Consider the following 14,029-nt stretch of genomic DNA (forward strand, 5'->3'; position numbering starts at 1 on the left):
CTTTGTCTGGAAAGGGCACAAAGGATCTTGATCTGCTGAGGCCAGGCCAATGTCACAGCCTTCTTTCCCACTCTCTCATAAGAGGTATCTCCAGAAATTCTAGAGAATAATTTTAAAAAAATACATTTAAATTAAAACCGATGTTTGCATTGGGGCCAGGCACAGTGGCTCACGCCTGTAATCCCAGCACTTTGGGAGGCCAAGGTGGGCAGATCACTTGAGGTCAGGAGTTCGAGAACAGCATGGCCAACATGGTGAAACCCCGTCTCTACTAAAAATACAAAAATCAGCCGAGCATGATGGTACATGCCCATAGTCCCAGCTACTCCAGAGGCGGAGGCAGGAGAATCACTTGAACCCAGGAGGCAGAGGTTGCAATAAATCAAGATGGAGCCACTGCACTGCAGCTGGGGAAACAGTGCAACTCCGTCTCAAAAAAAGAAATAAATAAATAAAAATAAAAATAAAAAAAACTGAAATGAGATACTTTATCTCATTTTAGCAATCTATAATAAAATATTTCTTTATAATGACATTTATTATTAATGCTGATATATCTGAATACTCACAGTAATCAGGCACTGTTATAAACATCTTACATGTCCTGATTCATTTGCTCCTCACATCAGTCTTCCCTATAAGTTCCATAAATTCATATTATTGTTAATTGAATAGATTCACAGGCTTAGTTTGAGTTTGATTCTGCAGTTGGGTCTACAGAGTCAGAGATACTTCCATACTTGATAACTCATCTGAAAATGTGTGTGTATGTTTGCAGAAGAAAGCAGTTTGTAGCTGCCAAAGCTTTTCAAACTTTTTTCCTTGAATATTTTTAATCACTTTTTCCAAGTCACTTATTTTTACTCTTGAGGTGTTCAAGGCTTAGCTCTTATCAGGTGAAGAATAATCTTATTCCCCTAGGAAGCTTTCTCTCAAATTAGACAGTCTGCCTGGTGTACAGAGCTTTCTAATAATAATTTAACTTTACCTACTATCTTTGTTTACCACAGTGGCTTAGAAAAATCTCAATACCAAAATATTTTTTCTTATTTGTATTTAATGTTCTTGCCCTGAAACACTGGTTTAAAATTGTTACTCTTTTTCAGATAAACAAAACTTAATGTAGCTATAAAGTGGTTTAATAAATTTTATAAATCCCTCAATGATGACATCAACATTTCAGTCAAAAAAAAAAAAAAAAAGAATATCAAACATCAAATATTTTAGCTAAAATTTTGCTAAAGTGACTTTTAAAAGACCCTTTATGCTAAGTGGAGTTTACAATAATGCTTCACTCTGAATCATAACCTAACTTTTGTTGTAAATTAGCGCTGATGCCATTAAATTGGCTGTACTGCTGATTGTGAAACAGAATTGCTAATTATTACAAAAAGGGATGCAGATGCAAATAATGTGGAAATGCTTGATCTCAGCTAGCAGAACTAAAAATAATCCAGCAACTACTACTACTACATCAGCAGCTCTTAGGTGTGGAGATTTTTGGCTTCCACTGCAAATGTATTTTGAAATTTTTCATATGTAGTTATAGAAAATGAATTTCTTGGACCAATAAGGTTCTTTGTACTTAGGGAAATGATGAGCTTTTTATATTTCAGTGTTTTAAAATAAAAACTGTATTTCCTCCTGGTTCTACATAAATGGCATACACTTTTTTTGAAACACAACAATTAGAGGTATATGAGAAGCATTTGGCAAAGAACTGAGAGAGCCTTCTGTTATTTTTCAGGGCAAATGAAAATTCATGTCTGTTACGCTGGCCCCTTAAATCTTGATGTACCCACACAGGAACTATTAGTCCTCTCCAATATAATGGAAATAAAGTCTCATTGAAACAAGGTCATTTAGAAAGAGCAGTTTCTCTGTGTAAACCCTGAAATGACTGAACTTGAATTTTGTTCACTAAGATGATCATAAAGAGATAGTTTTATAGTTTTGATTACTGGGGTTATTACAGAATAAAATAGAGAACCTATCTAATATCAGGATATGTTCCTCAATAATTTATAGAAGAAAAAAAATTATATGACCCAAAAGAAAAATAAAAACCTTTAACCTCTAAATAAGCAGATAAAGGCAAATTAAAATATCTCACCTAGCAAAGTGGAAAAAAATTTAAATATCATACTAAATGATGTCAAGAAAGTGGTGAGATGGCCATTTTTGTTCCCATCTATGCAAAATTTTTGACCCAGAGACACTAGTTCAAATAAATTCTAGAAAAAAGAATCAGTGATTTAGGCAACAGTTTTTTGTTTGTTTGTTTGTTTGTTTGTTTGTTTGTTTTTTCTGAGACAGAGTCTCCCTCTGTCGCCCAGGCTGGAGTACAGTGATACAGTCTCGGCTCACTGCAACCTCTGCCTCCCAGGTTCAAGTGATTCTCTTGCCTCAGCCTCCTGGGTAGCTGGAATTACAGACACGTGCCACCATGCCTGGCTACTTTTTGTATTTCCTTAGTAGAGCTGGGGTTTCACCATGTTGGCCAGGCTGGTCTTGAACTCCTGACCTCAAGTTATCCGCCTGCCTTGGCCTCCCGAAGTGCTGGGATTCCAGGTGTGAGCCACCATGCCTGGCCTGATAATTTTTATAAAAGATAATCAAAATAGCACTATTGGTCACAAAATATTGAAATATATTTTGGTTTATTTCTTTAACATATTTTTCAGACACTAAAGTTACAAACTTAAAGTATTTTTAATAGTACATGAACATATTAATAACTTAATTTTAAATTTAAAACCTGAATAAATTCCCATGATTCTAAATTTTTAAAAGAAAAATTATTAATATTTTATAAATGACAACAGAAATCCAAGTCTGAATGCTAGCAAAGTTTATATCTGTTTAAGGAGTTGGAAGATGATTTGAAGGTTTTGTATCTTTTACATTAATTTCCCAAAATCTAAAAAATAGATGTAACATATTTAAAGTAGATTAGATGTAACATATTTAAAGTAGACATTTTGATAAAAAATAATTGTATGTCTAAGTGAAAGTCTTAAACATATTTGACATATTTAAACACATTTTGTATCAAGAAAATTGTACTATTTCCAAGAGGAGATTAAACCTGGCATAATATTAGCTGACTTTAAAATCTTTTGAGAATTGAAAGCTGGCCTCCAACAGGAGTAGTTATCATTCTTTCCAAAATAAACAAAAATAGTACCTACCTTCTTGAACGTGAACCAGCTACCATTTGTTTGCTTGTACCTTTAGTGTATACATGAGGAGTAAATATGAGGTCTCATTGCCTGTGACATTTCTATGTCTAAAGTTTATACACTGCTTTCTTATTTCTGTAGATGTAGGTGCTAAGGAACATGGAACATAAGTTCACAGAAATAAGCACCTGAAAAGATAAGGCATGTTCTTATCTCATTGTCACTCAATTATTGTGAACATTTTGTAAATGGCATGCTTATCACAGTGGTGTTCTATAAAAAGTTTAAATTATTAATCTGCTAATACTATCTACAACTATGTACTTGGTGTCTCTTACTATAACTCCAGTGATTTAGTTTGAAGTTCTCTGTGTCAAAGTATCATATAACAAAATATTTTAAAATATGTATGACCTGGTCATGCATTATTATTAGCATCTTAACAAATATTAGTTTATTAGTTCTCCATCAGAAAGTGGAACTTTGTGGGAGTATAGAAGTATAGAAGATGTATAGGGAGAAGAAGTATAGAAGATGAAGGTATGTAGTCTAAATAACAAATTTACTATGTTTTCACTCTTTTCCCCAGAGGACTAAACTAGCTAGAAACTTAATGAAAGGATTTCTAAAATTTTTTGACTACAAATAATGAAGTTAAATATTGAACCTCTTAATCTTACTGCCAAATATCACACAACATAAAAGCACCAGAATTAAAATTGTTGATGGGTCCAATATTCAATTAAGAAATACCCAACAGAAATCTACAAGACTCTTTTATTTGCTCTATAGATCATTTCTAGATATTATGGTATCATCTCTCTTTGTGTAAGACTATTTAGCATTTATTCTTTTAGTTAGGAAGTTTTTGTTCAGTACTCTATTGCTTTCAAAAAAGAGCTTGTACAATTGGATGCATAAAAATAATTAGTATGCCATTTTTTTTTTGCTTTGTGGTATCAATGTTAGACCAAAATTAAAATATGTGTTCTGTTACCTCTTATTTAAGAAATGATATGTTAAATCAAGCCATTTAGATTGTTGGCCACTTTAAACATTTTATATCATAGTGTTTCCTACAAAGAATACATTTAAAACTTTCTAAAGATGACAGATTCCTACTTTTCTATGCTACTACTCATTATTTTGTTTCAGAAAAAAACTTCAAAATAAAAAATTTTCTTTTCTCAGTTTTGAAGGATTCTGCTTTTTTTTAAACCAATAAAAAGGAAGAATTTTTGTATTCAGAATTATTTATTGAAAAGGTCTAGCTTCTGCTCTCTTCAGATTAATCTCACTATAGTTATTTCCTTGAGCAGCCATCAAATACATAGTATTAGCATAAAACCATAACTTTGCTTTTCACTTTTGCCAATATTAATATTATGCTGCCATCTGATTCATAGGCAACTTTACAGGCATCCATCATGCAAAACAGATTTTAGACTAAAAAATTACTCATCAGCTTTTTTATTAACTCACGTGTCATACATATCCAGATACATGGTCAAGACAGGCATTGCTTAATCTTGCTGGAGCACAAGGGATTTAAATAAAATTTGTGTAAGATTTGCAACTATTTTGAAATTGACTATAAAAGTAAAACATGAAACTGGAGGAGGGCGGTGCAACATGGCCAAATAGGAACACCTCCAGTCTCTAGCTCCCAGTGGGAGAGACACAGAAGATGGGTGATTTCTGTATTTTCAACTGAGGTACCGGGTTCATCTCACTAGGGAGTGCTGGACAATCGGTGCTGGTCAGCTGCTGCAGCCCAACCAGCAAGAGCTGAAGCAGGGCAAGGCATCACCTCACCTGGGAAGCACAAGGGGGAAGGGAATCCCTTTTCCTAGCCAGGGGAACTGAGACACACAACACCTGGAAAATCGGGTAACTCCCACCCCAATACTGCACTTTACCAAGGGTCTTAGCAAATGGCACACCAGGATATTATATCCCACTCCTGGCCGGGAGGGTCCCACACCCGCAGAGCCTCCCTCATTGCTAGCACAGCAGTCTGCGATTTAACGGCAAGGCAGCAGCAAGGCTCGGGTAGGGGCGCCCACCATTGCTGAGGTGTAAGTAGGTAAACAAAGACTCTGGGAAGCTCGAACTGGGTGGAGTCCACAGCAGCTCAAGGATGCCTGCCTGTCTCTGTAGACTCCACCTCTGGGGACAGGGCTAAACAAAAAAAAAAAGCAACAGAAACCTCTGCAGATGCAAATGACCCTGTTTGACAGCTTGAAGAGAGCAGTGGATCTCCCAACATGGAGGTTGAGATCTGAGAACAGACAGACTGCCTGTTCAAGTGGTTCCCTGACCCCTGAGTAACCTAACTGGGAGACATCCCCCACTAGGGGCAGACTGACACCACACACCTCACACGGCTGGATACACCCCAGAGACGAAGCTTCCAAAGCAAGGATCAGACAGGTACACTCGCTGTTCAGCAATATTCTATCTTCTGCAGCCTCTGCTGCTGATACCCAGGCAAACAGGGTCTGGAGTGGACCTCAAGCAATCTCCAACAGACCTACAGCTGAGGGTCCTGACTGTTAGAAGGAAAAATAACAAACAGGAAGGACACCCACACCAAAACCCCATCAGTACATCACCATCATCAAAGACCAAAGGCAGATAAAACCACAAAGATGGGGAAAAAGCAGTGCAGAAAAGCTGGAAATTCAAAAAATCAGAGCGTATCTCCCCCTCCAAAGGAACGCAGCTCATCGCCAGCAACGGATCAAAGCTGGACGGAGAATGACTTTGACAAGTTGAGAGAAGAAGGCTTCAGTCCATCAAACTTCTCAGAGCTAAAGGAAGAATTAAATACCCAGGGCAAAGAAACTAAAGATCTTGAAAAAGGAATGGAAGAATGGATAACTAGAATAATCGATGCAGAGAAGGCCATAAATGAACTGACAGAGATAAAAACCATGACATGAGAAATACGTGACAAATGCACAAGCTTCAGTAACCGACTCGATCAACTGGAAGAAAGAGTATCAGCGATTCAGGATCAAATGAATGAAATGAAGCAAGAAGAGAAGTCTAAAGAAAAAAGAGGAAAAAGAAATGAACAAAGCCTTCAAGAAGTATGGGATTATGTGAAAAGACCAAATCTACGTCTGATTAGGGTGCCTGAAAGTGAGGGGGAAAATGGAACCAAGTTGGAAAACACTCTTCAGGATATCATCCAGGAGAACTTCCCCAACCTAGTAAGGCAGGCAAACATTCAAATTCAGGAAATACAGAGAATGCCACAAAGATACTCCTCGAGAAGAGCAACTCCAAGACACATAATTGTCAGATTCACCAAAGTTGAAATGAAGGAAAAAATGTTAAGGGCAGCCAGAGAGAAAGGTTGGGTTACACACAAAGGGAAGCCCATCAGACTAACAGCAGATCTCTTGGCAAAAACTCTACAAGCCAGAAGAGAGTGGGTGTCAATATTCAACATTCTTAAAGAAAAGAATTTTAAACCCAGAATTCATATCCAGTCAAACAAAATTTCATAAATGAAGGAGAAATAAAATCCTTTACAGATAAGCAAATGCTTAGAGATTTTGTCACCACCAGGCCTGCCTTACAAGAGATCCTGAAGGAAGCACTAAACTTGAAAAGGAACAACCGGTACCAGCCATTGCAAAAACATGCCAAAATGTAAAGACCACCGATGCTAGGAAGAAACTGCATCAACTAACGAGCAAAATAACCAGTTAATATCATAATGACAGGATCAAGTTCACACATAACAATATTAATCTTAAAAGTAAATGTACTAAATGGTCCAATTAAAAGACACAGACTGGGAAACTGGATAAAGAGTCAAGACCCATCAGTTTGCTGTATTCAGGAGACCCATCTCACATGCAGAGACACACATAGGCTCAAAATAAAGGGATGGAGGAAGATCTACAAAGCAAATGGAGAACAAAAAAAAGCAGGGGTTGCAATACTAGTCTCTGATAAAACAGATTTTAAACCATCAAAGATCAAAAGAGACAAAGAAGGCCATTACATAATGGTAAAGGGATCAATTCAACAGGAAGAGCTAACTATCCTAAATATAGATGCACCCGATACAGGAGCACCCAGATTCATAAAGCAAGTCCTTAGAGACTTACGAAGAGACTTAGACTCCCATACAATAATAATGGGAGACTTCAACACCCCACTGTCAACATTAGACGAGATCAACGAGACAGAAAGTTAACAAGGATATCCAGGAATTGAATTCATCTCTGCACCAAGCAGACCTAATAGACATCTACAGAACTCTCCACCCCAAATCAACAGAATATACATTCTTCTCAGCACCACATCACACTTATTCCAAAACTGACCACATAGTTGGAAGTAAAGCACTCCTCAGCAAATGTAAAAGAACAGAAATTATAACAAACCGTCTCTCAGACCACAGTGCAATCAAATTAGAACTCAGGACTAGGAAACTCAATCAAAACTGCTCAACTACATGGAAACTGAACAACTTGCTCCTGAATGACTACTGGGTACATAACAAAATGAAGGCAGAAATAAAGATGTTCTTTGAAACCAATGAGAACAAAGATACAACATACCAGAATCTCTGGGACACATTTAAAGCAGTGTGTAGAGGGAAATTTATAGCACTAAATGCCCACAAGAGAAAGCTGGAAAGATCTAAAATTGACGCTCTAACATCACAGTTAAAAGAACTAGAGAAGCAAGAGCAAACACATTCAAAAGCTAGCAGAAGGCAAGAAATAACTAAGATCAGAGCAGAACTGAAGGAGATAGAGACACAAAAAACCCTCCAAAAAATCAATGAATCCAGGAGTTGGTTTTTTGAAAAGATCAACAATATTGACAGACCACTAGCAAGACTAATAAAGAAGAAAAGAGAGAAGAATCAAATAGACACAATGAAAAATGATAAAGGGGATATCACCACCGACCCCACAGAAATACAAACTCCCATCAGAAAACACTATAAACACCTCTACACAGATAAACTAGAAAATCTAGAAGAAATGGGTAATTTCCTGGACACTTACACTCTCCCAAGACTAAACCAGGAAGAAGTTGAATCCCTGAATAGAACAATAGCAGGCTCTGAAATTGAGGCAATAATTAATAACCTACCAACCAAAAAAAGTCCAGGACCAGATGGATTCACAGCTGAATTCTATCAGAGGTACAAGGAGGAGCTGGTACCATTCCTTCTGAAACTCTTCCAATCAATAGAAAAAGAGGGAATCCTCCCTAACTCATTTTATGAGGCCAACATCATCCTGATACCAAAGCCTGGCAGAGACACAAGAAAAAAAGAGAATTTTAGACCAATATCCCTGATGAACATCGATGTAAAAATCCTCAATAAAATACTGGCAAACCGAATCCAGCAGCACATCAAAAAGCTTATCCACCATGATCAATTGGGCTTCATCCCTGGGATGCAAGGCTGGTTCAACACATGCAAATCAATAAATTTAATCCAGCATATAAACAGAACCAAAGACAAAAACCACATGATTATCTCCATAGACGCAGAGAAAGCCTTTGACAAAATTCAATGGCCCTTCATGCTAAAAACTCTCAATAAATTCGGTATTGATGGAACGTATCTCAAAATCATAAGAGCTATTATGACAAACCCACAGCCAATATTATACTGAATGGGCAAAAACTGGAAAAATTCCCTTTGAAAACTGGCACAAGACAGGGATGCCCTCTCTCACCACTCCTATTCGACATAGTGGTGGAAGTTCTGGCTAGGGCAATCAGGCAAGAGAAAGAAATCAAGGGTATTCAGTTAGGAAAAGAAGAAGTCAAATTGTCCCTGTTTGCAGATGACATGATTGTATATTTAGAAAACCCCATCAACTCAGCCCCAAATCTCCTTAAGTTGATAAGCAACTTCAGCAAAGTCTCAGGATACAAAATCAGAGTGCAAAAATCACGAGCATTTTTATACTCCAATAACAGACAAACAGAGATCCAAATCATGAATGAACTTCCATTCGCAATTGCTTTAAAGACAATAAAATACCTAGGAATCCAACTTACAAGGGATGTGAAGGACCTCTTCAAGGAGAACTACAAACCACTGCTCAGTGAAATAAAAGAGGACACAAACAAATGGAAGAACATACCATGCTCATGGATAGGAAGAATCAATATCATGAAAATGGCCATACTGCCCAAGGTAATTTATAGATTCAATGCCATTCCCATCAAGCTACCAATGACTTTCTTCACAGAATTGGAAAATACTGCTTTAAAGTTCATATGGAACAAAAGAAGAGCCCACATTGCCAAGACAATCCTAAGTCAAAAGAACAAAGCTGGAGGCATCATGCTACCTGACTTCAAACTATACTAACCAAAACAGCATGGTACTGGTACTAAAACAGAGATGTAGACCAATGGAACAGAACAGAGTCCTCAGAAATAATATCACACATCTACAGCCATCTGATCTTTGACAAACCTGACAAAAAAAAGAAATGGGGAAAGGATTCCCTATTTAATAAATGGTGCTGGGAAAATTGGCTAGCCATAAGTAGAAAGCTTAAACTGGATCCTTCCTTACTCCTTATATGAAAATTAATTCAAGATGGATTAGAAACTTAAATGTTAGACCTAATATCATAAAAACCCTAGAAGAAAACCTAGGTAATACCATTCAGGACATAGGCATGGGCAAGGACTTCATGTCTAAAACACCAAAAGCAACGGCAACAAAAGCCAAAATTGACAAATGGGATCTAATCAAACTAAAGAGCTTCTGCACAGCAAAAGAAACTACCATCAGAGTGAACAGGCAACCTATAGAATGGGAGAAAAGTTTTGCAATCTACTCATCTGACGAAGGGCTAATATCCAGAACCTACAAAGAACAAACAAATTTACAAGAAAAAAAACAAACAACCCCATCAAAAAGTGGGCAAATGATATGAACAGACATTTCTCAAAAGAAGACATGCATACAGCCAACAGGCACATGAAAAAATGCTCGTGATCACTGGCCATCAGAGAAATGCAAATCCAAACCACAATGAGATACCATCTCACACCAGTTAGAATGGCAATCATTAAAAAGTCAGGAAACAACAGGTGCTGGAGAGGATGTGGAGAAATAGGAACACTTTTACACTGTTGGTGGGATTGTAAACTAGTTCAACCATTATGGAAAACAGTATGGCGATTCCTCAAGGATCTAGAACTAGAAGTACCATATGACCCAGCCATTCCATTACTGGGTATATAAATCATGCTTCTATAAAGACACATGCACGCGTATGTTTATTGTGGCACTATTCACAATAGCAAAGACTTGGAATCAACCCAAATGTCCATTAGTGACAGACTGGATTAAGAAAATGTGGCACATATACACCATGGAACACTATGCAGCCATCAGAAAGGATGAGTTTGCGTCCTTTGTAGGGACATGGATGCAGCTGGAAACCATCATTCTCAGCAAACTATCGCAAGAACAGAAAACCAAACACCGCATGTTCTCAGTCATAGGTGGGAACTGAACAATGAGATCACTTGGACTCGGGAAGGGGAACATCACACACCGGGGCCTATTATGGGGAGGGGTGAAGTGGGGAGGGATTGCATTGGGAGTTATACCTGATGTAAATGACGAGTTGATGGGTGCAGCACACCGACATGGCACAAGTATACATATGTAACAAACCTGCACGTTATGCACATGTACCCTAGAACTTAAAGTATAATAATAATAATAATAAAAAAGAGTAAAACACAATCCTGAAAAGAAAAGAAAAACATAATGAGGCTAAAGAATGAAAACACAAGGGCCTTTTGCAGACAAAAGTTGATATATGATTAAATTTGAGAGTAAACCGTTTTTGAGGAACAGAATGGACCTTTACATATTTATTCCAAGTACATAACAAAGAGAAGAGGAAACTCATTTAGGAGGGACCATCTAAATTCTGATAGTCTCTTAACCTTTCCTAAAGCTAATAGGTTTTTTTGTTTCCTTTCAGACCTGCCTTTTGATAATAAAAGTATTATGCCAACTTCCACCTTTTGAATAACAACATTACTGTTATTAAATACCAGTTATGATGGTATTAACTTTTGAAAAGAGGTACTCATTTACAAATAGTAATATTTTAAGTATGAGATATACCACAGTCTGGATATGTTCTCACTCATAGGTGGGAACTGAACAATGAGATCACTTGGACTCAGGAAGGGGAACATCTCACACAGGGGCCTGTCATGGGGAGGGGGGAGGGGGGAGGGATTGCATTGGGAGTTATACCTGATGTAAATGACAAGTTGATGGGTGCAGCACACCAACATGGCACAAGTATACATATGTAACAAACCTGCACGTTATGCACATGTACCCTACAACTTAAAGTATAATAATAATAAAAAAAAAAAACTGTAAAAAAAAAAAAATTTCATGAAAATTTTTTCTACACTTGATAAGACAAAGGAGAATATATAAATAAATTAATTCATTTATCAATTTAATATATGTATCTGATGTCCACCAAGCACTCTCTTATAAACCCTAACAATACATTACATACAAATAGATCAGGTCCACACACCTTGGTAATTATATTTTATTGCACAAGATAAATAATAAACAGATACATGAATACATAAATTATGAAATTTCAAGTGATACATGACATAAAGAAAAATATAAAAGTAGGGGAAAGTAGAATCAAAAGAAGTGCAGTTTTAATAAGGTAGTCAAGGAAGGCCTTTCTGAGAGGGCGGCATGTGAGCAGATGTCTAGAAGACATGCTAAAGCAAACTGTGCTACTATTTGAGAAGACTCCAGAAGACAAAACAAAGGAGGCCCTGCATGGGAAGCATGTCTGAGGAGTAGCAAGGAGGTCAGTGTAATTGAAGCACATAGAAAGAAAGAGAGAAAAAGAGAAACTGGTTAGAGTGATAGTCAAATATAAGATCACATGGAGTATTACAGGCCATGGAAAGCACTTTTGATTTCAAAATAGATGCTAGGAAGGGTATACATTTTAAACAACATCTTAGGAAATCCCCACGGAAGAAATTGACCCAAAAAATGCAATATCTATTTTAAATGATTTTCACTTAATCTCCTACTCATTCATATGATGAATTTTGTAGATTATAAGACCAGGTCCATAACGACTTAATATCTGGAGATATGAGATCAACCAACAGGATAGCCACTTGTGTCTTTTTAAATGAAACAGAGGACTTAAAAAATGTCAACCAAATATTAATTTGCCAAAAGTACTATTTTTAAAAGACTTATTAGTTATTTGAAACAGCCTTAAATACTACTGAAAAAACTTCAGGCTAAAAAGTGAGGTGAAGAACAGTTCCATGAGAACAGGGAGAAGTTCAAAACATCTATTCGGCCTTCTAAAAATTACACTAAATTGAGAGAGAGTGGTCAAATGGAATTGGGCCTATGTAAATTCAATTCACCACCAGGGGAGAAATGGCAACGGATGGTGCTGAGTAAATTGTTGCCTTAAAAAGTGTCAAAATGTTCAAGCAATATTCTAAACTGAACACATTTTAGAAACAAAAAATAAACTTGGTATAAAATTAATGTGGAATTAGAAGATATTGAATGTGATACCAGAATTCAAGTGATAAACTTCAAATCTATTGTCCTCAACACTACCATCACTGAAATGAGCCCACTCATTAAGAACTCAAAGAATTAGTAGTAACATTTATTTGGCCTCTGGAATACAAACTTGTAGTTACTATATTTATAAGTTCAACTACCACATATATAAACTACCCAGTAAAAACGACTTTCTGTTTTTCACCATGAAAAATTAAAAAGTAAACACATTGATGGCCCAATTCCTCGTACAGACACAACTACTAAAATGTCATCGTGTTCAGGACACATCTAAAGGATGCATGAGCTTGATTGCTGTCTGTAATACCAAGAGACATCAAGTTGTTACTGTTATTTTAACTTAGCAATTAGGCCATATTACAGAATATTGCTAACTCAATGAAAAATGTTAAAAATACTTTGTACAATGACTCTTCTAGACTGCAAATCTCTATCTATAATATAAAAAATAGGGCCAGAACACTTAAAAAAAAAAATAGGGCCAGACACGGTGGCTCACACCTGTAATCCTAGTACTTTGGGAGACCAAGATGGGCAGATAACTTGAGGTCAGGAGTTTGAGACCAGCCTTGCCAACATGGTGAAACTCCATCTCTACTTAAAATTTCAAAATATTAGCTGGGCATGGCGGCACAGGCCTATAGTCCCAGTTACTTGGAAGGCTGAGGCACTAGAATCATTTGAACCCAGGAGCCGGAAGTTGTGGTGAGCCAAGATTATGCCACTGCACTCCAGCCTGGGTGACAGAATGAGACTGTCTCAAAAAAAAAAAAAAAAAAATCAGAGCATTGCTTTAACAACCAAGAAACTTAAAGACAAATTAATTGCCCAATTATGGTAACCATTTTTTCCCAGGTGTATTATGGAATTTTCTTATTTTCTATATTCCATTTTTTATTCCAATGTGTTGATGTTATCTACTTTGTTTAGCCTATAGAACATCTAACTTTTTTCAGAAGACAACTGTAAACAACATGTAAAAAGTGTGCATTTATTAAAACATCTAATGTGTGCCATTATTTATCTATTTTTTATGTTTCATCTATTATTACGTTGCCAGGCTTCTTATTACATCCTCACAGCTATAATGTGGGTTTCAGTACTAATCACTATCTTCATTTTACAGAAAAGAAAACTGAGTCTGAAAAGAACAAAAACATTGCAGATGGTCAGAAAAGGTAGTCAGTGGATGACACCAGAACACAAATGCAAG

The sequence above is a fragment of the Macaca nemestrina genome, chromosome 4 (assembly GCF_043159975.1).
Source record: "Macaca nemestrina isolate mMacNem1 chromosome 4, mMacNem.hap1, whole genome shotgun sequence".
Lineage (NCBI taxonomy): Eukaryota > Metazoa > Chordata > Mammalia > Primates > Cercopithecidae > Macaca > Macaca nemestrina.